The sequence below is a fragment of the Pan troglodytes genome, chromosome 10 (genome assembly GCF_028858775.2).
Source record: "Pan troglodytes isolate AG18354 chromosome 10, NHGRI_mPanTro3-v2.0_pri, whole genome shotgun sequence".
In the NCBI taxonomy this organism is placed as follows: Eukaryota; Metazoa; Chordata; class Mammalia; order Primates; family Hominidae; genus Pan; species Pan troglodytes.
This window is the reverse complement of record NC_072408.2, coordinates 99,916,290-99,939,881: the sequence shown is the minus strand read 5'-3', so window position 1 is coordinate 99,939,881 and position 23,592 is coordinate 99,916,290. Positions and strand designations below refer to the sequence as shown.

At 40.9% G+C, this 23,592-nt stretch overlaps 1 long non-coding RNA gene across 2 annotated transcripts; it reads right to left on the bottom strand.

Annotated features, from left to right (window-relative positions):
- Nucleotides 1-2,717: 2,717 nt before the first annotated feature.
- On the bottom strand, nucleotides 2,718-21,298 carry LOC129136673 (uncharacterized). Of its 2 annotated transcripts, XR_010148111.1 has the most exons (5): nucleotides 21,194-21,298; nucleotides 20,305-20,409; nucleotides 15,514-15,635; nucleotides 4,245-4,452; nucleotides 2,718-3,671 (listed from the first exon to the last, which is right to left on the bottom strand). It is a non-coding gene; the product is annotated as an uncharacterized LOC129136673 (long non-coding RNA). The 2 variants fall into 2 exon arrangements; XR_010148112.1 differs by lacking the exons at nucleotides 2,718-3,671; nucleotides 4,245-4,452; nucleotides 15,514-15,635 and adding an exon at nucleotides 17,181-19,310 and having other exon boundaries at nucleotides 21,137-21,285.
- Between the last annotated feature and the right edge of the window lie 2,294 nt (nucleotides 21,299-23,592).

The following is a 23,592-nucleotide window of genomic DNA, read 5'->3' as shown; positions in this document are numbered from 1 at the left end:
TGAGAGGATGCCATTATCAGAAAACTCTCCCCTTTTGCTATTCACTGCCTAGACCCTTCAAAGCCCAGTTCATTGGAGAATCTCTTTATGGAAGCTTCTGTCTCTTGTCCTGGCCCCCTTAATTCTTACTGCTTGTTGGGCAATTACCAAGTTTGGGTTAGAAACACGTATTTTTGCTGATTCCTCAGGGACTTATCTATCCCCAGTAGGACTATAAGTGCCTTACGGGCAGTGACCATGTCCTGTACTTTCTCTCTTGAAGTGCGCAGGCTGGAGAGAATCACATAGTGGGTCAGTGCTCAGACACTGGAATCTTGAGTTTGAACCCTGAGGCCATCACCAAATATTCATAGATCTTAGACAAGTTTTGTAACCTCCCTAGGCCTCAATTTCCTCATTTGGGGAGCAGAGATTGGTAATAGAATTTGCCTCCAGGGATTATTGTGAGACTCAAATGAAATATTTCCATGAATTCCTTAGTGTCATTTTAGTCATCATTATATATGTAGTAGATGGTCTGCATCAATGACCTCTCATACCCTGTGTTTTCAATGTGACTTTGCAACTCTGTCCATTGTGAGGTCAACTCCATTTCCCCACCCTTGAACCTGGGCTAGTCTCATGACATTCTTTGGCTAACAGAGTGTGGCAGAAGTGATACTGTATGAGCTCCCAATCTAGGCCTCAAGAGGCTTTGTACATTTCCAGCCCCTCTGTTGGGACCCCTGCCTTTTCTATAAGAATAAGCTTAGGAGAGCCCCTGAAAGATGAGAGACCTTGTGGAGTAGAGATGAGTTTTCCTAGTAGAGACCCTCTTAGACCAGCTAATCTGCCAGGTGGCAACAGATACATGAGTGAGTCCCATCAAGATCAGAAAAACCGCTTGGAAAACCCATACACTTATGAACGATAATTAGTGTTAATTGTTTTGTGCCAGTAGGTTTTGGGGAGGTTTGTTAGGCAGCAATAGTTACCTGATATAATCTATCCAAGAGACAAGAGAAATTTTGCCTGTTCACTGCTGTATCTCCAATGCCTAGAACTGTCTATTGATAAGCAGGTGCTCAATATATATGTCGAATAAATTCCTGAATGTAATTATGATTACTATCATCTCAAAGACTCATGGTGAGGAGTGAATGAGATAATGAAGGGAAAACATTTCACATTGTTCCTGTCACACAATGACTTCTCAATAAATATTAGTTATTAACCAGGTGATCGACAATGACTGGTTAATTGATTAACATATTTTTATTAATATAAAACTAGCTAATGAGTAACACTGTCCTAAGCCCAGTTAATCAAGCAATTCTCTGTCTTTCAGAAAACCTAATATTAACCACAGTTGGGTTCTTGGCTTGCAGAAAGTCAATCAATCAATCAATCATAGACAACTTCTCCAGAAATCCTAGGGGACAAAATTCTGCAAGAACCGTTCTGGGAAACGTGGAGCTTGGAGCTGAGGACATCATCTTCGTACAAACCACCATTTTTTTTTCTGGTTTTCTTTCTTCTACTACTTTCCCAGCATCAGGCTACTGTGTAATGAGTTCCCAAGTCCTCTTGGAATGCTTCTTCTTCTGCCCTAGATGAGCATTTCAGTACTCCATGCTTGGGAGCCCCCGCCTTTGAGGCATTGCCAGTAACCAAGGGGGAAGGGGGTGTGTGTGGGGGTGGCCGATGAGGCATGAAGCCTGGTGTCACTCCTTCATTACTCATATGGGGCTGATCTCACGTGCTAGCTCTGCTTTGCTACTGTGAAAAGAGGCCTTTTCATCCTCACCCAGCAGAAGTTCACACTTTGTAATTTCTCAGTGACCTCGTTAGTTCCCAAATTACTTTTGGCTAGCAAGAAAGATGAACACATTGTACCTTCTCTAAGGGACTCATTATTTCCATTCTGGAGACTGTCATTTATGAAATTCTGACTTTCTTTCATCATGTATTTACACTAGGCAAAGCTAGGAATATTGTAATTGTCTGTGATGTTTTGAAAACACTTGTCACAAACTGAAGCCAAATGCTGATTAATGTTAAGTGTTTTGAAGAACCAAGCTTTTGGCTCATTAACTGGACTAGAATGGCATTACCCATCAGCTTCAAGTTCTGATAATTGCTCATCACAGATTGGCACTAATTTAGTAATAATGGTACTGACAGATTTGTATGTTTTCCCTATATTGAACATTATGCACATATAAAGACTGGTGTGAATGCCAGACCTGGAATCAGGAGACCTGGTCCCAGATGTGCCACAGTGTGACCATGGGCAAACAATCTTATCTTTCTGTGTCTCTGTTTCCTTACCTATAAAATAAGGGGCTTATATAGGATGATCTTCAATATCCTTTTTTACTGAAATTCTATGGTGTCACCATTATGCAGTTTGGTCTTGAGTTGCATAATAAGCACAGATTCATTTTAGAAAAGGCATAAACGTTGGTATACATGGAACATGGGCAAGATCGTCAGTTTATTTCCCTTCTTCTCTACATTTTTTCTATATTAAGAGGGAAAGAAATGTTCCCTGTCGGGCTTGCAGGATAAGCCCTTAATCAAATGTTACATACCATCTGTTTGAGACAGTATTTGGTAAGTCAAACTTAAGTAGCTATAATCACTGTGGAATCCAAAACTGTTTCCTGTTATCCTGTCTGTTTTCTGCAGACAGGAGATAGTCTAGCTTCTTAAGCCGGTACAAAACAGTAATATTGCAAGGAAGAAAGACATTTATTTTGAGGCTCATGCTTTGAAACTGCTTATTGAATTTGTCTTTCCCTTTCTCCCTAGATATTCTCCCACTTATTTACGCTGCTTCTCTGCCTCACTCTTCTCTATCCAAGTCCTCTACCCCCTCAACATGTCTCACTGTCTTCCTCTCCGTTCCATTCCTTGGCATAATCCTTGGGGATTTCAACATATATGTTGATAATTCTTACCCTGGCATTAGAAGAGGACAGGCCCAAAGGTTAATGATTGGTTCAAGGTCACACAGCTATCTCATGCCAGAGCAGGATCGATTATCGGGAGGATTAATCAGACAATGTATGATGTAATTAGTCTGTGGACCCATGGATTCATAGAGTGTGGACCCATGAATTCCCCTGCCCCCAACAGATTACAATAAAGTGAATACAGAGCTCCGTCAGGCTGCCTGTCCTGCTGTCTGCAGCCGTCGGCGCTGGTCATTTATTTCTCTTTGAAGACTATGAAAATAGCTTTAAAAGCTGCCTTATGTTTCCTTCCAACATTAACCACAGTTTCTTAAAGTCCAACTTTCTATACGACTGGCTGGATGACATCTAACACATTCCCTTTTCTATTTGAGAGGCTGGGGTCATCCTCTGGAACCATCGGCCATTTCTTGCACCTGTGGAAGTGGTGACAGCTGAGCAAATGATGAAGATTCTCTAGTGTTCAACACTGTCTGAGCCCATGGGGTTGGGTTACCAGGGTATGGGTATCCCCATACGTCCATGCTTCTCAGGATGGTAAGTATCATGTAAGCACAGCTCCTCAACTGCTGCCCCGTGAGTCTGTTGTCATTTGTCAGAGGCCAATGCCACGGACTGTTTACTTGATGTGGAGACAAGGCACCACATCTTTCTTGACCTTTTCAAGTTCTTAAGTTCTAATCTTGAACAGCAGTGATGTTGCAATATCTGGAACTAGCAAAGGATACTGATGAGAAAACGTGGAATCCTGTGGGGTGTGACCTCCTAGGACTCACCTTGCACAGCTGGGTGCAGCAGGGATAGGTAAGGATTTGGGGTTTAGAGGTACAATTGCCTTTTTATGGTTAGAGAAAGGTCCTGGGGCTGGAGGGAGCCTGACGATCTGCTCTGTGTGCAAGGGGAGAGTTAACTCTGCACGCGAGAGCCTGCTTAAAGGGCTGTGTCAGTTCTATTGTAAACACCAACTTAAAGTGGTGGATGCTGGGCAGAAATTGTTATTGCCATTCCAAAAAGAAAACAAAAAAAAAAAAAGATGAAATTGTGGGTCTGAGTCAAGGTCACCCTGCAAGGAGCTCTTGCCTGTTGAAAATGAGAGCTAAGTTTTGGGTCAGGTTACATCTTTCTATTCTTTAACTTAACCCTCCCACTGATGGCTCAGAGCAGCTCCTTACTCTGACCTACTGGGGTTTTTTTTTTTTTTTTCTGGATTGGAGGGAGTTACCACACCTCCAGGTTCTGATCTTTGATGGGGTTGGGTAGGACCTAATGGCAACATTTGGATCATACTTGACTAAGGTGACTGCTCTATCCAGCAGAATAGGTCTTTCACAAGCGTTTTCAGTAACGGAGGTGATTTAGACATGACCTCATAACACAGGGGAGGCAGCAAGAGACTAGCATCCAGACTCTGAGGTCAGAGTATTCCAGGCTCAAATCCCAACTCTTCACTGTGTGATCTCGGCTGTGTGACCTCACTGTAGCTCAATTTCTTGGTCTGTAAAATGGGTCAAAAAAAAAAAAAAGAAAAAAGAAAATCCTTAGGATGAGTGATATGGTTTGGCTTTGTCCCCACAAATCTCATCTTGAATTGTAGTTCCCATAATCCTCACCTATTGTGGGAGGGACCCGGTGGGAGGTAATTGAATCATGGGGGATTTACCCTCATGCTGTTCTCATGATAGTGAGTGAGCTCTCACAAGATCCTGTGGTTTTTTAAGGGGCTTTTCTCCCTTTCCTTTTGCTTGGCACTTTTCCTTGCTGCTGCCATGTGAAGAAGGATGTGCTTGCTTCCCCTTCCACTATCATTGTAACTGTCCTGAGGCCTCCCCAGCCACGTGGAACTCAGTCAAGTAACCCTCTTTCCTTTATAAATTACTCAGTCTCAGGTATGTCTTTATTAGCAGCATGAGAACAGACTAATACAATAAGATAATCTTTGGAAAGTCCTTGCCTCATAAAGGTATTCAGGAAATTCTTTTTTTTTTTTTTGAGATGGAGCTTGCTCTGTTGCCTGGGCTGGAGTACAGTGATGTGATTTTGGCTTACCGCAGCCTCTTCCTCCCGGGTTCAAGTGATTCTCCTCCCTCAGCCTCCTGAGTAGCTAGGATTACAGGCATGGGCCACCATGCTCAGCTAATTTTTGTATTTTTAGTAGAGACGGGGTTTTGCCATGCTGGCCAGGCTAGTCTCGAACTCCTGACCTCAGGTGATCTGCCTGCCTCGGCCTCCCAAAGTGCTGGGATTACAGGCATGAGCCACTGTGCCGAGCTAGAAAATTATTTTTTCACTGTCCTTCACCCCATGCACATGCTGAATACAGCAGCAATATGCTAAATCACATTAAAAAATAATAATAATAAATGTGATTGGGCGTGGTGGCTCATACCTGTAATCTCAGCACTTTGGGAGGCCAAGGAGGGCAGACCGCTTGAGCCCAGAAGTTGGAGACCAGCTTGGGCAGCATGGTGAAACCTCATCTCTACAAAAAAACAAAACAAAACAAAACAAAAATAAGCTGGGTGTGGTGGCGCACACCTGTGGTCCTAGCTCCTCAGGGGCTGAGGTGGGAGGATAGCTCGAGCCTGGGAGGTCGAGGCTCTGGTGAGCCTAGATTGCGCCACTGCACTCCAGCCTGGGTGACAGAGCAAGACCCTGTATCAAAAAAGAAAAAAAAAGATAAAATAAAATAAATGTTATGCTTAGGTAAGCTAAGTGACTCAAGAGCTAGCAAAAATTAGGTTTTTAGGGTTAGCTATGTCACATGCCAAGTATGGATTTTCTGTTACTGGGCTTTAAATATGTTAATGAGAGAATGTTCATGCTCCTTGGGTGGAAGCACCATACAATATTTTATGCCACTGGTACCCATAAGGAAGTACTGAGACAAATGGAACCCCATAAGTTTTGCACTGTGAGTGAATTGGGCCCTCGTTCTTCTTGCGCTACCAGGGCGTGGGATCCACAAGGAGGGGAAGACTGTCTACGTGAAAACTGCAATTGTATGCCATACCTTGCAATTCTAATTATTGAAGATTTAGGTTGAAGCACAGCTTTTTATATAAGAGGCTTTTTGGTTTTATTTTTTGTTTTTGAGACAGGGTCTCACTCTGTTGCCCGGGCTGGAGTGCAGTGGCATGATCACAGCTTACTGCACCCTTGATCTCCCAGGCTCAAGAAATCCTCCAGCCTCAGCCTCCCAAGTAGCTAGGACTACAGGTGCATGCCACCGCTCCTGACTAATTTTTTTTTTCTTTTTTAAGTAAAGATAAGGTCTTGCTATGTTACCCAGGTTGGTCACAAACTCCTGGCCTAAAGCAATCCTTCTGCCTCAGCCTCCCAAAGTGCTGAGATTACAGGTTTGAGCCACTATGCCTGGACTATATGGGAGTTTTATGATCAAGAATTAAGAAATAAAAAAAATAGCTCACAGAATTGACTCTTACTTTTAGATATAATCAGTTTGAAACAATGACTTCAATTCTTAAAGTTTGAGATCATTATATTCTGCTATAATTCCCTTTTATTTTCCCCCACCACCCGACAAACCAAAAAGCAGGTCTTCTCTAACCACGTTATGGTCCGCGAGATAAGTTTAATTAAAATCTCTCTATCTGTAACACACTTAGATTGGCAGTGAGCAAGGGGGGCAGGTACAAAGCTATGTCACATAACCTTGCCTTCAAGTTATATAGTAGGAAGAAGTAGCTTACAGTTCAAAATAATCATTACACATACATTTCAGGTAGAAAACATAGTTGCTTTTCATTTCTATATCTACTAGGAAAGTAGAACTGCTCTTCTAGGCTATGTCATTCCAAGTTCTCATTTGCATGTAACTGGTGGTACAATGGACTTCTAGCTCTGGATGTAGAAGGTGACAGTGTGCCCATCAATTATGTTGATGGATATATTAAACATCATCTGGGTAAAGGCATTCCTTCCTGGCATACTACTCAGCTTACATTAATACAGTATTTCATAAGAAGAAGAGGATGCTCCCAATGTGCTGAGTAGGACATAAACTTCAAGTTGTATTTATTTCATTCATCTACTTATTCATTCATTCATTCATTCACTCAATCATTCTACAAAGATGTATGCAATGCCCGCTACGTTTCAGGCCCCAGACTAAATGCTGAGCTTCAGAGATGGCTATGATACCATAGCTATCTGAGATGAACTAATAGTTTAAACGAGATTTCTTGCCCTGTGGCCCATGGGTCCCTAGTGAATCTGAAGTCAGGTTTAGGGGATCTAGAAGTCTCTTGAAACTAAATGCAATCATTGGTCTGAATGTGCATATACACATTTTTCTGAGACAGGGACCCATATCTTTCATCAGATGATGAAAGTGATTGGGATCCAAAAAGATTAAAGAGCAACTGGTCTTGGAGGGAAGAAAACCCAACCTCGGTTCCAGCAGACAGCTGTCAGCTCTGTAACCCTGGCTGGAACCCAGGGGGGAAGCTTCCCTGAGTTTCCTCCCCTGGGGGTCTACCGTCAATGTGTCTTCATCTCTGATTCTCTCTCTTCTCACTCCTAAGTTACTCTTTTCTATTATATTCACTTGGTTTTTTAAAAGTTTTTTAATTTTTAAATTTCTTTCTCTATTACTTCTCCTCAAATTCCTTTTTTTTTTTTTTTTGTCTATATTCTTTTTTATTTCCTTAACTTTTTTTTAACTTTTAAGTTCAGGGGTATAAGTGCAGGTTTGTTACACAGGTAAACTTGTGTCATGGGGGTTTGTTGTACATCATTTCATCACCCTTGTGAATTCCTTTCTACCATACACCTTCACTTTGAATTTATGATAAGGAACATTTCATGGGCCCAGTAAATCACTGTTTCCATTGGGATGTATCATTCTGCCAGGACATCTCAAAGATTTTTGGATGCCCATCGATAGCCTTTGAACCAAGCACCAGCTCTGCTCTAATTAGCTATACCAGGCTGGGGGTACAGGGAGAATCACTGGGAATAGAGTGTGGCTACCACTCTACAAGGCCCTGCCTCAGAATCCTCCTGGGAGAGACTACAGGCAAGGACGTTTCCTGAGAAGTTAGTTGTGAGAGTGACAGTCCCTGATTTCAAGCATGGACGATGGATTAGGGGAGTACATTGGACCAATCTATCCATTAACCTGCCAGGTCCCTTTTGGGATAGGTTAGCAAGATTGTGTGGCCATGGAATACCAGAAAACTCACTGTCCCATGCATATTTAAAACCTGAAACTTTGGCCTTCTTAGTGTTAGCCTAACCCTGGTAACTGGTAACAGTGACTGTGAAAAGCATAGACACTAGAACAAAGTGTTTTTATTTCTGGTCCACCATAAACTCTGACTTGTCCCAAGTCAGGTGCCAGGGATCCAAAGACAAATAGGACTTGCAACCTTTCCTTGCAGAGATCACATAAGAATAGAAGTTATATTGTTTGATATAAATAGCTGACTTGAAATGGCAATGGGCTGGAAACCAGAGAGCTGGAATTCTGGCGCTGACTCTGTTGCTTACTGCATGTGTAAACCTGGCTCTGTTATTTAAATGCTCTGAACCATAGTTTCCTTATTTTAAAATGGGGATAATAAAACCAACTCTGCTTGGCGCTATGGTTGACAGAAGGATGAAATAAGATAATATATGGGAAAGTATATTACTGTAAATTTCTAAAGCAAAACAAGGCTTACAAAAAAATCATTGCCTTAGTTTTGGGTATTATTGGCAGAACAGAACCATTCATTACTGGCGCCATGCTAGTTGGTATCATTAAATACATTCTTTGTCCTCTCAAGGTCTTTGTGAATAGGTCTTTTTTAAAAAATCTGGTCACGTTGGAAATGTGTGTGTTTTAATGGTATGCTTTGGTTTCAAAGGACATCTGATAAAAGCTTTAAAAGTTTAAAAGTACAAACTGAATAGTAAAAGCACCAGTTAAAAGTTAATGAAGCAGGACCCATGAGGAAGGAGGCTGTTGGCTGAGGGTGAGACAGTGCCTCTGTCTTTTGTAAGAAGGAAGTTTCTAACTCCTGAGTTATGCTAAAAATTTCCAAAGGAATTGATTGATACAAAGCCTACAGTTTTATTAAATTCTCTATAGGACTTTTTGCCCATAGCCACCCAAAGTTCCAGAGCAATTATGATTTTAAGTGATTTATTCATGCTGAGTTGAATAGATGAACAAGAGTTTCTTTTCTGATTTTACTCTGGTAGTTGCTCTTGCACATAGCAAAGTAGCCAAGGCTTTCTTTTGAACTCTTTTGATTCTCTCCATGTCTATGGTACTTTAATTCCACTGAGGAATTAAATTGCTTATACTTTGAAGTATAACTGACCTCTTTGTTTCCAGTCTCTCCAGTAGAAAGGCAACATTCTTGGGGACAGGAACTGGGTTATATTCCTAGTAACACTTACAATACTATAATGGATAGCACATAAAATGGCATGAGCCATATCGAGGCAGAATTCTGAACAGGAAATAACTATCTATTTTTGCCCTTTCTAAGTTCTGGGATCATTTAAATACTAGGCATGGTTTGCTGGATCAGGTGCCTGTATGTAACAGCACTTGAAATGGTTTCTTAACTTTGGAGTTTATGAAGCCAACAGAAGGATTTGTTGAAAACGACTAAGTCAGCCGGGCATGGTGGCTCATGCCTGTAATCTCAGCACTTTGGGAGGCCAAGGTGGGCGGCTCACAGTGTCAGGAGATCAAGACCATCCTGGCCAACATGGTGAAACCCTGTCTCTACTAAAATACAAAAAAAAAAAAAAAAATTAGCCAGGCATGGTGGCATGCCGCCTGTAGTTCCAGCTACTTGGGAGGCTGAGGCAGGGGAATTGCTTGAACCTGGGAGGCAGAGGTTGCAGTGACCCAAGATCGCACTACTGCACTCCAGCCTGGCGACAGAGCGAGACTCTGTCTCAAAAAAAAAAAAAAAAAGACTAAGTCTACCCATTGCAACGAGGATCATACATAGTTTACTGATCATATTTAGAAGCAAGAAACTAAAAATCCCCTGATGGTGGTATTCACCATCAGTGTTTCTTACCTAAGGAACTAGTGGTGATGCTCAACTAGGACTGTAGTTAGAGAATTTTGGCCCTGCAGTCTAGCTGACTTGAACTTGAACTTCAGCTCCACCACTAACCAGCTGTGACCTCGGTCAACTTGCTTAAGTCCTCTGAGCCTCTGTTTTGTCATCAGTAAAATGGGAACAATAGTAGTACCTACTAGATAGAGGATGTTGTGAATATTAAGAGAGGTGAGATATGTTTTTGTTTCGTATTGTTTTGTTTTTGAGATAAGGTCTTGCTCTGTCATCCAGGCCAGAGTGCAGTGGGCGATCTCAGCTTACTGCAGCCTCAACCTCCTAGGCTCAAGCAATCCTCCCACTTCAGCCTCTTAAGTAGCTGGGACTACAGGTAGGCACCATGATGCCCTGCTAATTTTTCTTTTTTCTTTTTTGTGGAGATGGGTTCTCACTATGTTACCCAGGCTTGTCTCAAATTCCTGGGCTCAAGTGATCCTCCTGCCTCAGCCTCCCAAAGTGCAGGGATTACAGGCATGAGCCACCACACCCACCCTAGGTAGCATGTGTTAAAGTGCTTAGCAGAGTGCCTGGCAGAGAAGATGCTATCAATGCCGGGTAGCGATTATGATCAGCCAATGGACTAGTGTTTGAGAAGGTCCAGGTTGCAGCCTTTTTACTGTGCCCCAAATTGTCCTCATCTCAAGGGCTCTGTGCTGGGCCTTCCTTCCCTTCTTCTTGCTTTCTTAGCCATTACAGATTATCATTTTCTTTGTTTTTAAACCCCGGGAATGGCTGCCTAATGAAGGTCCCTGTCTCTTTCCTGAGTTAGGATTGGGTTGTCTGTAGCTACTAACTATATGCAGGATCAGTGTGATTCTGTATGCCCTAGTGATTAGTGGAGGAGGATTTAAATCCCTCTGGGCCAGGAGTCCTTTTTTGCTGGGAATGCAAACTGAAAACAGATTTGCAGCCATCTCGGAGCTCATGATGCATAACACCATTAAATAGCCAGCGACAGAGGCTCCAGATATTATAGTTTAATCACTTCATACCCAAAGCCATATGGCAGAAGGCAATTTACCGCAGCATACTGAAGCGGCTCCATTAAATAAATGCCTTTTGATTTACTAATCATTAGCATTACACAGATGCTGACTTTAAGCATGGGCTTGAGGGAGAGGTAAAATCCAGAATGCATTTTTGGGAATGCTTTATTCTGCTCTGTACTTTGGAGGTAGGCTTCTGTCTGAATTTACACCTCTTGAGCTACCCAAAGCGAGTGTGCTTTTTGGCATTAAACATCATTTACTTCATAAAAACAAAACAAAACAAAACAAAACATTGGTTTCTTATTGCAGTAGGTCAGAGCAACTAGGTGACTATGATTCTCACTGTGGGCTCTGAGGTTTATGCTAGGCTTGGATAGTTTGGCCAGGTAGAACGTTAAGGAAGGGAGTGTGAATTATTCCAGGTAAACCTGTAAAGGGCTGATACAGCTTTGCTGCCAGAAAATTCTAATTCCCAGTTGCACAAAGTCTTACCCTAGAACCGCTGAACTAGAGGAAAACAGATCTGTCTTTCTATGAATTTATCTGTTCTTTGCTGAAGTTCCAGACTTCTACCAGTCTTCCCTCAGCTTTCTCTCCCAGCACTGTTTTTGTACTAAAGGCCTCTAAATTCAGGTCAAGGAATCATAGTTACATCTTGTCCACTAGATCAGTGTTGCAAATGTGTCAGCTAATCAGAATCTCTAGCTTGGAGGAGTGATGACAGTCTCTGATAACTTGAATATAGCTTGAAAATGTAATATAGTTTGTAACATTGCCAGGTGGTTTCTAACCAGTCAAGTTCTCACTGAATTGCAAGTTCCTTGAGAGTGTGGACTGCTTTCTCTGTTCGTATTCATAACATCTGGCCAATGGTAGACCCACAAGACATGTTTGTTGAATGAATGAATAAACATAGCATCTGTAATGGGCTAATGAAGGTACTGTAGTATACATTTGATGGAAGAGGCAGTGTGGAAGAGACTGACATGGCTTGTCAGAAGGACAATGAGTACCAACAAAGTAACATGGAAATGTTACGGGAAGGCAACGAGAACACAGAGAAGCCACAATTAAAATAATAGTTCGGTAAAACAGAAAGTCACAACTAAAGACTGAGAGGCCGAGTTTCTTTGTGAACAAAAAGTGAAGCCTCTTCTTTTTGTTAAGGAAATCCTCCATCATCACTGACGTTTCTTTCTTGAGTTAAAATGTTTTCGTCTCTGTTTCAAAATAGTCCCTTTATTTCTATGCTATATTTTGAGCATATTTTTATCTTTCCAGGAAGACAGTGGGTGAGAAAAATGTTCTTTCTAGAGAAAACTACTCACCTTTTCTCATTTGTTCATTAAAAGCAGGATTTTTAAAGTGATATATCCAGACCATCCCATAATAGATTTCCCTGGAAGCAAGTATGCAAATGAAAGTTTGAGGTGAAGTCAGTTCTTGAGTCCCACAAGCTCTAATGTTCTTATAAATATTTCACTACACTCTAATAAAATCTCTCTGTTTTCCTAGGATGGATGATAACATAAGTTCCTCACCACTTGCAGCAACTTCTCTGAGATCATGAAAGAAATTAAGCCTTGATACATTGACGGCTGCTATTAAAGAGCTAGCTTCAAAACCATCAATTACCCTCAGCCCCACCTTAGAAGTATTAAGTGAAAGCCATCAGGCAGATTTATAATTAGAGATTGAAAATGCTGACCAGGGAGCTCACAGGGCCTTTCAAAATGCTGTCGGGAACTTGCTCAATTTTACAAGGCTATTGGAAGAACATAATTAAAGTCAACAAGGGGGGAAAAACTTTAAGAATTTCAAGGTGGGAGAAGGGTAGCAGCTAGAAATCATTTTGATGAGAGGATGGTCCCCAAAGTTCTCCTGTGAGTCCTTCAAGGAAAACCGCTAGAACGTCAGGTTAAATGACAATAGAGTTTCCTTTTGTATCAAACCTTATAGATGCGGAGTTAAGAAGCTTAATTCCACTGTGTAGAAGAGCAGAACACTAGTGCCCATGTGGGAGTTATTTCCTGGTTTGAAGAATTAGAAAGCAGGGTCCAAGCACATGCTTATGAAGTTGTGGAAAATTTGCTACGACTCAATAAGGTGGTGTGGTTTCCATTTCTGTCACCCCGAATAAGAGGCTTGTGATTTTTCAGCACATGAGGTTTGTAACACACAACTGTGTATGGAAGACCCACTCTGTGCCAGGCACCATAATGGTATGGGAAGACAAAGACCAGCTTTGCCCTCATGGAGCTCTGGGTCTAGTGAAAGAAGGAAAACAAGTCCATAGGAAAGTGATTGAGATGAATGAAGGGTGTTTGGGATCAGAGGAGAAGGGCAAGTATAGCAAGAGATGTTTCTGTTTGTGTGGAGAGTGCTACATCCGTGGTACACCAGAGGTTGTGCAGACTGGTTGAGGACTTCCTCTTCTGGATGGTAAGGCTGAGCAGAGGCAACAGAAAGGCACTAAGGAGAAAAATGGCTTCCCTTCAGTTTTACCTCCTTTCCTTTTCAGTGGCGCCCTCTAGTGGAAGTGGCAAAGAGCCAAGGGAAGCTTAAATATGTAACTGACTTCTTTTTATTGTATTGTATTGTATTGTTACTATTATACTTTAAGTTTTAGGGTACATGTGCACAATGTGCAGGTTAGTTACATATGTATACATGTGCCATGCTGGTGTGCTGCACCCATAGTAACTGACTTCTAAAACATACATTCACTGACAAAATGATGGTGAACAATTCGTTCTGTGTAAGTAAGACGTAGGCATCTCCATATTGTAACACTGGAGAGGAGAAAAACCAAAGCCAACATACAGCCCTTGATATCCCCTCGGTAGTCAGGACCTAGGGGTTTACAGTAAGGAGCAGCAGGCAACAACATTAACCTTCTAACAGCAAGCTATCAAAATGAACTTGAAATAATGCACTTAGTTCCATGTAGTCCTTAACCTCCCTGTGAGAAACCTGCACATGCCTTGCTTCCTAATTCTTCTTCTGGAGCTCAGGGCCAGGATTGGTAGTGCTGCATATAGAGCTGTGTTGGGAAGAACTGTAAGACTCAATGAAGGAAGAGTGTAGTGATCAATTAGTGATGTCTGCCAAGAGTATGGGAAGGGATGGGGACAGCACATGTGCTATGTATTTGCCAACCCTGAACTGGGGCATATTTTCAGTAAGCTGTCTCTGCCATGGAACTGTAGTGTACAAAGCTAACTAGTATTAATGAATACTAGTTACTAGTACTAGTATTCACTTGTAACTTCTCCGGCATGAGATAATAGTGCCTTTGCTGACCTTCAGTGAAAATTTTCACAGACTTTACCAGTAATTTTCATAGATGACAGACACACTTTGGTAGATATTAATAGTCTGGGGATTAGATACTAGGCTGGTGCAAAAGTAATTGCTGTTTTTGCCATAATGGCAAAAACTGCAATTACTTTTGCACCAAATAGATACACTCCACTGTGGAAGAGAGATAGTTCGTTTGGATTTTTCATATCTAGAGGATATATGTTTCAAGACCTTTAAATTCTCCATGTTGATACACAACAAATATCCTTCTCATTGCTAATCTGATTCTTTGTTTCTGGGAAGGAAGAATCCTGGTTAATGAATACCAATATCATTGTTACTGGGAAGATATTCCATCAGTAGGATAATGATAGTATCTCCTTGATAATAAGTTGACATTTTGGGTTACATGCCAATTCTTGGTAACTGTAAATTGTAAAGAGACTGATCATTCTTGCAAGTTTGGTTAGCTAAGTTTCTCAGTTTGTTTACCCACCACGGGGCTCCCTCCTCTAAGAATACGCTCTCTTTTAGAGCTCTCACTTCAGCAGTCATAGGAGTTGGCTTGCTTGCTTGTTGGGGTTGAAAGTTAATCAATGTTCCTAACAGCATTGATAACAAAGCTGGTCACTGCTGCTCTTAATGGTAGGCAATCTTATAGCTGGTAGCAGAAATGATTCAATTACACTGTCAGTAATATATCTTTTTTTTTTTTTCCATTTATTTTTAGTAGAGACAGGGTTTTGCCATGTTGCCTAGGCTGGTCACAAACTCCTAGGCTCAAGCAATCCACCAGCCTCGGCCTCCCAAAGTGCTGGGATTAGAGGGGTGAGCCACCTCACTCAGCCAATATATCTTTTTTGATAAATTTTTTTAGGCGTAAACTTTCTAAGTTAAAGATATGATTCAGGAAGGGTCAGATTTGGGGCCCAGTCTAAATTTTGTTATTGGTGAATTTTAGCGGCCTCTCAAAAACATTTACAATGAGTAAACGTTATTAATGTTAGAAGTTAATTGCCAGCTGGGCTCAGTGGCTCACGCCTGTAATCCCAACACTTTGGGAGGCCGAGGCAGGTGGATCACCTGAGGTCAGGAGTTTGAGACCAGCTTGGCCAACATGGTGAAACCCCATCTCTATTAAAAATACAAAAATTAGCCGGGCATGGTGGCACGTACCTGTAATCCCAGCTACTAGTGGGGCTGAGGCAGGACGATCTCTTGAACCTGGGAGGCGGAAGTTGCAGTGAGCCGAGATGGTGCCACTGCACTCCAGCCTGGGCGACAGAGTGAGACTCCATCTCAAAAAAAAAAAAAAAAGAAGTTAATTACCTATTTGTGTTTAGCAGCATGGTAAATAAAAAGAAGTATTTAAGACAAATAACTTCATAATCTGAAGTATATAATTTAGTTGGGGACATAAAAGATTTAAAATAATAATACAAGATAGCATATACTTTATTACTTTTGTGGGCTGGAGCTGCTCCTACTGGCTTGCAAAAACCAATTGCTAAGTTTTCCAGTTTTGTGAGCTGGTTATTAAACACAGCCATTATTAGAAATTAAATTATATAAAGTTATAATTAAATAAAGTATACTAATAAAGATAATAAATAGTCAAAACTCATTACTTTCTAACTGTTTTATTACCTTTCAGTATTATCTCTGATCTTGAAGTTATTTATGTGTATTATATCTGTGTGGTAGAAATACTACATAACAATATGCCACTCTGCGTCTCTTCCTGACTGTGGTCAGTGACATCATACTGGTGGCTTGAAATAGCCATGGTGGGAGTGTTTACACCACAGAAATTGAATCTATAAACCCGCCGAACCCAGACTCCTACCTCTCCACCCCCAGAGCCAGGTGCTAAACATTTACCAGCACACCATTGCGTATAAATATCAAATAGGAAGTACAGACTCTAAGAACCATCACTGGCCAGAGGACAGTGCGATCACCTGAGGTTTGGGGATCAGAGAGGTAGGCTTTGAAGCTGGCTCTGAAGCAGACTTGTTTTTATGTGGGTCAGGACCACCCTCAGGGATATTTAGAACCAGGACAAATCACAGAATGCCCACATGTCCCTGGACATTTTTATACAGGTGAAATCAGGTTAGCATGAGCATTAACAGTCTCTTCCAAGGTGAAACAAAGTAAATAAAAAGGTAACAGTAAGCCTGAAAGGTGTGTGTGTGTTTGTGTGTGTGTGTGTTTGTGTGTGTGTGTGTGCATGTAAAGGATGTGGTGGGGTGATCTCACCCCCTCTGGCCGAGTGGTCATGGGATGATTGGATAACCTTAGTGATATCGACTGGAAAGAGTTAAAGACATTTCTATGCTTCTCTTCCAGCTAGTAGCTAAAGCCCCAGGGACAAGGTGTTCCCTTTGATCTTGCTGTACATCTGTAATAGAATTTTAAAAGATTGGAAAGAAAAAAAAAAGGTAGGCTAATAGAAAAGGTAGGTTTAGAAGGCTTCCTGGAAGCCAAGGAGAGGCAGTCTTTGAACTAGCACACTGGATCACTGTTTTTTCGACCCTAACTCATTGCAGACCTCTGAAAGCCTCTTGGGGAAAAATTATAGCAATGTATCATGGTGTTTATAACATGCACGGAAGTAAAGTATATGACAACAATAGCAGAAAAATAAAAAAATATTTTGTTGTAATAAAAATGATTAAATGGTAAACTTCATGTTATGTACATGGTACTAAAATTATAAAGATATTAAAATAATAACATTTTTTCATTCTCTCCTCCTGGGTGAGAATAAGGGCAGTTACTGTTTTTCAATTGATGATGGAAGATTCTCTTGGTTTTTTTTTTTTTTTTTTTTTTTTTCAGATGGAGTCCCACTTTGTTGCTCAGGCTGGAGTGCAGTGGCGTAATCTCAGCTCACTGCAACTTCCGTCTCCCAGGTTGAAGCAATTCTCCTGTGTCAGCCTCCCAAGTAGCTGGGATTACAGGCATATGCCACCATGCACGGCTGATTTTTGTATTTTTAGTAGAGACGAGGTTTCATCACGTTGGCCAGGCTGGTATTCAACTCCTGACCTCAGATGATCCTGAGTACTGTGACTCCCAAAGTACTGGGATTATAGGCGCGAGCCACCATGCCCAGCCTTGAGATTTTTTTTTTTTTTTGGACAGGGTCTCGCTCTGTTGCCCAGGCTGGAGTACAGTGACACGATCTTGGTTCACTGCAACCTCTGCTGCCCAGGTTCAAGCAATTCTCCTGCCTCAGCCACGTGAGTAGCTGGGATTACAGGCGTGTGCCACCACCTCTAGGTAATTTTTGTATTTTTAGTAGAGACAGGGTTTTGCCATGTTGGCCAGGCTGGTCTTGAACTCAGGACCTCCAGTGAGCCACCTGCCTCGACCTCCCAAATTGCTGGGATTATCTGCACGAGCCACTGTACCCAGCCTTCTTGTTTAAAAACAAAAGAAACTTAAATAAATAAATAAATAAGTCAAGGGCAATAATAGTAGAAACAAAGTGGCAATTGCAATTGTTGAGGAGTTTTGGAAAAAATAAAAATTAAAATAAAAAAAGGCTTGCGCCTTAACAGCTAACTGGTTACTGAGTAGCCCAGTGAGGGAAGTGGGAAACAAAGGAAGAGAAGAATCCTAGGACAAACAGGATCAGAGTCATTACTGGGGACTAGAGCCAGTGTCAGGTGAGGAGAGGCTGCTGGATCATGAGAAGCTCATGTGACGCAGGCGGGTACCATATTTCATCAGTGCTAAGGTGCCCGTTGTGTCACAGTTGAACAACTTGAATCAGGATGCATGTTACACTTGATGATATCAGTCACCATTGTCAGGGTGGCAGTCATTGCTGGGCATGCAGAAACTTGGGCATAGATGTTCATATTGTGGCCCCGTGTTGTTTAAATAAATATGTATTCATGTAAATTTAGCATAACAAAAAAATGAACATTTCTAATAAGGAAGCATGATGTCACCATTTAATTGAGTTTTTTCACTTCTTCATGACAGATTAAATGATGGCATGTCTTATGATTGGTGGCACATTAGTGACATACAGGTTAATTTGCCATATATGATTATAAATTAACTGTTTATAAATCTGTGTCCCATTTACACACCGTTTTGGGTCTTCTCATCTAATAACTTTGTTGAACCAGAAATGTGTGAGTTAGATTGATCAAAATGCTCACTCAGAGGTGGCTATTCTGCGTTCAGAACTGGCCAACCATTTACTAAATTTTGTTGTTAATTTCTAATAATGTATGTCCAAACAGGAACTATTTTGGCTTGGTACTGATGGATACTAAAGTTTGTAATTACATATGGATAAGTGAGGTTCTGTGTTTTTTCCTTAGCATCAAAGAGCTGAGCTGCTTTCTCATCTGTCCTCTTTGCAGTAGTGAACTGTCAATCAGAGCATCAGACCAGTGCCCTCCTATGTGCATGCTTGGGAGAAATCTCCTTCTTTAGATATCCACTCTAAAATGCCTCTGCAAGCAGAGTGAATGCCACGTGTAAAGCAGCAGTGACCAGACAGTGAAGACTGTGTTTGGGAGATTGTGGGTAGATCATTTGCCTGCAGTGGATTGGGTGTGTATGGGAGAGAGCCATAGGTAAGGTGGTACGTTAGACTGGTACTGTGTTCATTTGGGGACAGGTCACAGTCAGTGCATACTGTGCACACTGTGAGCCACATACAAGTCAGTGCATGGCGAATCTTTCGTTAAGTGGGATATGCAGGCTAATGAGGGAATAGGAAGCTGCCAGGCTGCGATACAAAATTCTCAGCAACCTTCATGAAGAATGATGGCTTCTATTCCAGGTACATAGTTGTAGAGCATAATCCATTTCACAGCTGGAGGTCTGTTTTATTTTTCAAGTGAAATTGGAGAGAGTGGGGTGGGAAACGTCCTCTGATGGCTTAGTGGAGGCAAGGGTGGAAGATGGGGATCCACTTCATTTGTTTTCCTTTCATTAGGCCCCTGAAAAAATATAGACTAAGGATATAATTGCATGGTTTGCTTCTACCTCTGAAAAAGCTGGATTAGTAATTGCATTAACTTGTTACTATGCTTTGCTCTCAGGGATAATATAATTTTAGCTATTGCTTCCTAATTATAGGGTTCTTATTGATCTAAAAATCCCATTCAGCATGTGTTTCATTTTCACTTTTATGAAGGGCATTGTGAATAAGAGCCCACATCTTGGAAAGAGCTAAGCTGAGCTGAAGCTGTGACTTGCCCAAAGCCATTCCCCACTGTGACAAGCTGGGTGCTACTGTGAATTTTATCCTCCATTGATGAATAATGCTATTGGCAAAGACCATATGCTCTGTTGCTTCCTGGAGTCCAGAGGCACTGCACAACCGAGGGATAATCACATCAAGCTGATGATGGTTTTTATTGGGTGGTAGTAACGGCAGAAGTAATGACAGTCATTAAAATCATGCTTCGAATCGCTTTGGGCCTTCAGAGCACAGCTAACTCAATGTGTCAAGGACAGGTCACTCCCAGAAGCTGTCTGGAAGGATTGCCCAACGACCCTTGTTCTTTGAGAACTGCAGGGCTGGCAGAAGGCAGCAGTGAAGGCCTCAGGTCTTCACCATCTCTTGCGTCTACACTGGTGCTTTTGGTGTTTCTACATGATCTTATTTAGGTGAGAATCAAAGTGGACTCATGCAAAACTGAGCTTATTCATAGAAAGGCAATAGAAAAATATCCTTGAGATGTTCCACTTCAATTCAACAAATACAAAATTTGTGATACCTGGGTATGTACTCAGTGCTAAAAGCTCTAAAGGATTTGGAGAATAAGATAGTTACTCTTCTGTGGGACCTACTCTCTGGGAAGGGAGGTATCTATTCACAAGCAACTATAGTGCAAGGCAACATGTGGTATTATATATGTGTTACAGGAGAACCTGATGGGTAAGGGGGGTATAAATTGGTTCAGACGAGGATGATTTGAAAAGATATACCTGGGGTACTACAGGGGAAAAATATACATAAGTTAAACTTCCTGCAAATTCCTCAAAGGTGACCTTGAGCAAGTCATTTAATTCTTCCTCTGTCAGATTCACCATCTGCAAAAAAAAGGAATATTGGCCTTAAAGATTTTTCACTGGGCAAAGAACCACTCAATCCATCTCACTGAAAGTTTGAGATTATAACAAAACCCTGAATTCTAGGTATAATTGAACAGTTAGAAATCAGAGGAACAGGAATTCCAGGTGGAGGGACCAGCACTAATAGGGGCCCAGTGGCAAGAAGGTGTTTTTCTGGCTGGAGCATAGGGTTTTGTTGATTTTGTGTGTGTGTGTGTGTGTGTGAGAGTGTGTGTGTGTGTGTGTGTGTGTACAGGTTATATGCACAGGCTCTTTCTTGATGAAGATAATCTCCCATTACCCTATTCCTCTACAACAGTCTCTTTAAAATATTAAGAAACCCAAGATAGAGGCAAGTTATTTATCGGTTATATCTAAAGAGATATTTATACAAAGAAAAAAAAGGGGATAAATAGATAATTTCTATATTTCTTAGATTTCTTGACTCATACAGAATCATGACTCAGATAATGACTCAGGGGCAAACTGAACATTTATAGCTGTTACCTTAACTAAGGGAAAACATTCTTCATAGCAGATAGTCTGAGTGACAAAAAAAAAAAAAAAAAAACCACAAATTTTTATAGTCTGGTTTCAACCCACAGAATTCTACCTGCAGAAGAACAAATACTTGGAAAAGATTATAGGAAAATAAAAAGATTTAGCAGAAATATTAAACTAAATGAGATTTTATTAATAGTTTTACCTTATATTTATTTAGTGCTTTATAGTTGACTTTTTCATTATTTAATTTTATGCTCACCACATTCCTGGGAGTGAAGCATTTTTGATACTATTCTGCCCCTTCTTCCAGATGTGGAAACTGGGGTTCCAAGAGGTTCTATGACTTGCTGTGAATTTTACACTCAACGAGTTCTAGAATTAGAATTTGAACTTTGAACTCTTGCTGTAAGACTCATTCCAGCACAGTGTGTTGTCTTGAGATCACGCAGGCAGCCTACTCTGCTTATTTTTCTTGAGGAAACAGGTTCAGAGAGGTGAAGTGACTCACCCAAGATCATATAGTTGATGGCTGTTCTAGACCTCAAAGCAAGATGTCCTAACTTCCTGTTCTGTGCTCTTTTCATAATGCAAGGCTATACAGGATATAAATTTGAAATAAAATGTGTTAATCCATTCACTGCTATAAAAAAAAAACCTAAGACTGGGTAATTTATAAAGAAAAGAGGTTTAATTGGCTCATGGCTCTGCAGGTTGTACATGAAGCATAGCAGCTTTTGCTTCTGGGGAGGCCTCAGGAATCTTCCAATCATGGTGGAAGGCAAAGGGAGAGTGAGGCATTTCACATGGCGGAAGCAGGAGCAGGAGTTGGGGGAGTGCCACACACTTTTAAACAATGAGATCTCACAGGACCTCACTCACTGTGGTGAGGACAGTACCAAGGGGGAAAGACTCCCCATGATCCAATCACCTCCCACCAGGCTCCACCATCAACACTGGAGATTACATTTCCACATGAGATTTGGAGGGGGACAGCATCCAAACTATAGGGCAAAAACCACGGTAGAATCCTCCCACGTAGTATTATTCCCATAGAGCAATGCCACTGTAAATTGTAAGTGGTAAAATTCCTACAGTTAACTTCAAGAAAAATAAACAAGAACTAACATACTATGCATTTGGTTCTTTAATCACTTTATAAGAACTAACACATTCAATCCTCCTAACTACCCTATGAGGTGACCATGATTATTATTTTTATTTTATCATTGAGGAAACTAAGTTACAGCGAGGTGAAGTAATCTAAGAAAACATAGCCAGAAAATGGTAGGCCTGTATACAAACCCAAGTAGCAAGGCCCTGAAACCTCTTAGTCACTCAGTTATCAAGCCAGAATATAAAAAATATTTGGGATTCAAAATAGGTACTGAAATAAAGCCACATTTTCTTAGGAAACTCTTTTAACAAATTGAACAAATTAATAACACCAATAAGAGTGTAGGGTAAATGTTCAGATTAATTAAGCATATAAGTAACTAATGTCTGTTATACATCATCATTTTATCTAGTCACTAGCCAAGTTTTATACTGCTTAGTTCCCAAGACTATAGCAGGTCCAGAAATTATATACTGTTGCATTTTTAAAAACACAATCTATGCATTGTATAGACATTCAGATCAGCATTTTTCTTATTAGTTTGACCTACTACAGTTTCTTTTACTTTATACACTTGCCTTTATTATCACATAGTAATGATATCTTGGGATTATGAAGAATTGGCTACACAATACTAGACACCCTTTAAAAAGAAAGAAATTCTGTCATTTGCAACATCATAGATAAACCTGGAGGACATTATGTTTAGTGAAATAAACCAAGCACAGAAAGACAAATACTCCATGATTTCACTTACCTGTGGAATCTAAAAAAGTGGAACTTACAGAAGTAGAGAATAGAATGATGATTACTCAAGGATGGGGGTACAGGGTGGGAACAGGGAAAGGGGAGATGTTGGTCAAAGGGTACAAAGTTTGAGTTAGACAGGAGGAATAAATTTTAGTGCGCAGCATGGTGACCATAGTTAATAATAACTTACTATATATTTCAAAATTGCTAAGAGTAGATTTTAAATATTCTCACTAGGAAAAAAAAAGGTAAGCAGGTGAGGTGCTGCATATGTTAATTAGCTTGATTTAATCATCCCTTGGTGTATCAAAATGTTACATTGTACCCCATAAATATGTATAATTATTATTTGTCAGTAAAACAAGTTTCTTCTACATCGTTTGGATTATTTTATTTGTTTTAATGACGCATCAAAACATTAAGAGTGCATGCACTTTTTGTCTCTCTTTTAGAGATGGGAAAGTTGAGTGAAGCAGGTTCAGACTCCCTGGAGTGAAGGGGGCAAAACCAGGGCAGTCCCTCCTGCAGTCTTTAGAATGCTGCTGCGGGGTTCAGTGGAGAAAGCTGGGGTGGGGGCATTGAATGAGCACTGCCCTTGGAGTCAAACAGCCATCTGACCACGTTGCTTTCTGTTCCTGAGGATAAGACTCAACCACTGTCTAGAGATTCTGAAGTCAAACACTCAAATATACAAACACTCAAGAAGTTCCTCTGGGCTTTGTATGTTCAGAGACTGAAGAGATGTAGCATTCTCTCATAAGAAAATTTTGCTAATTCAACTGAGAATATGCAGA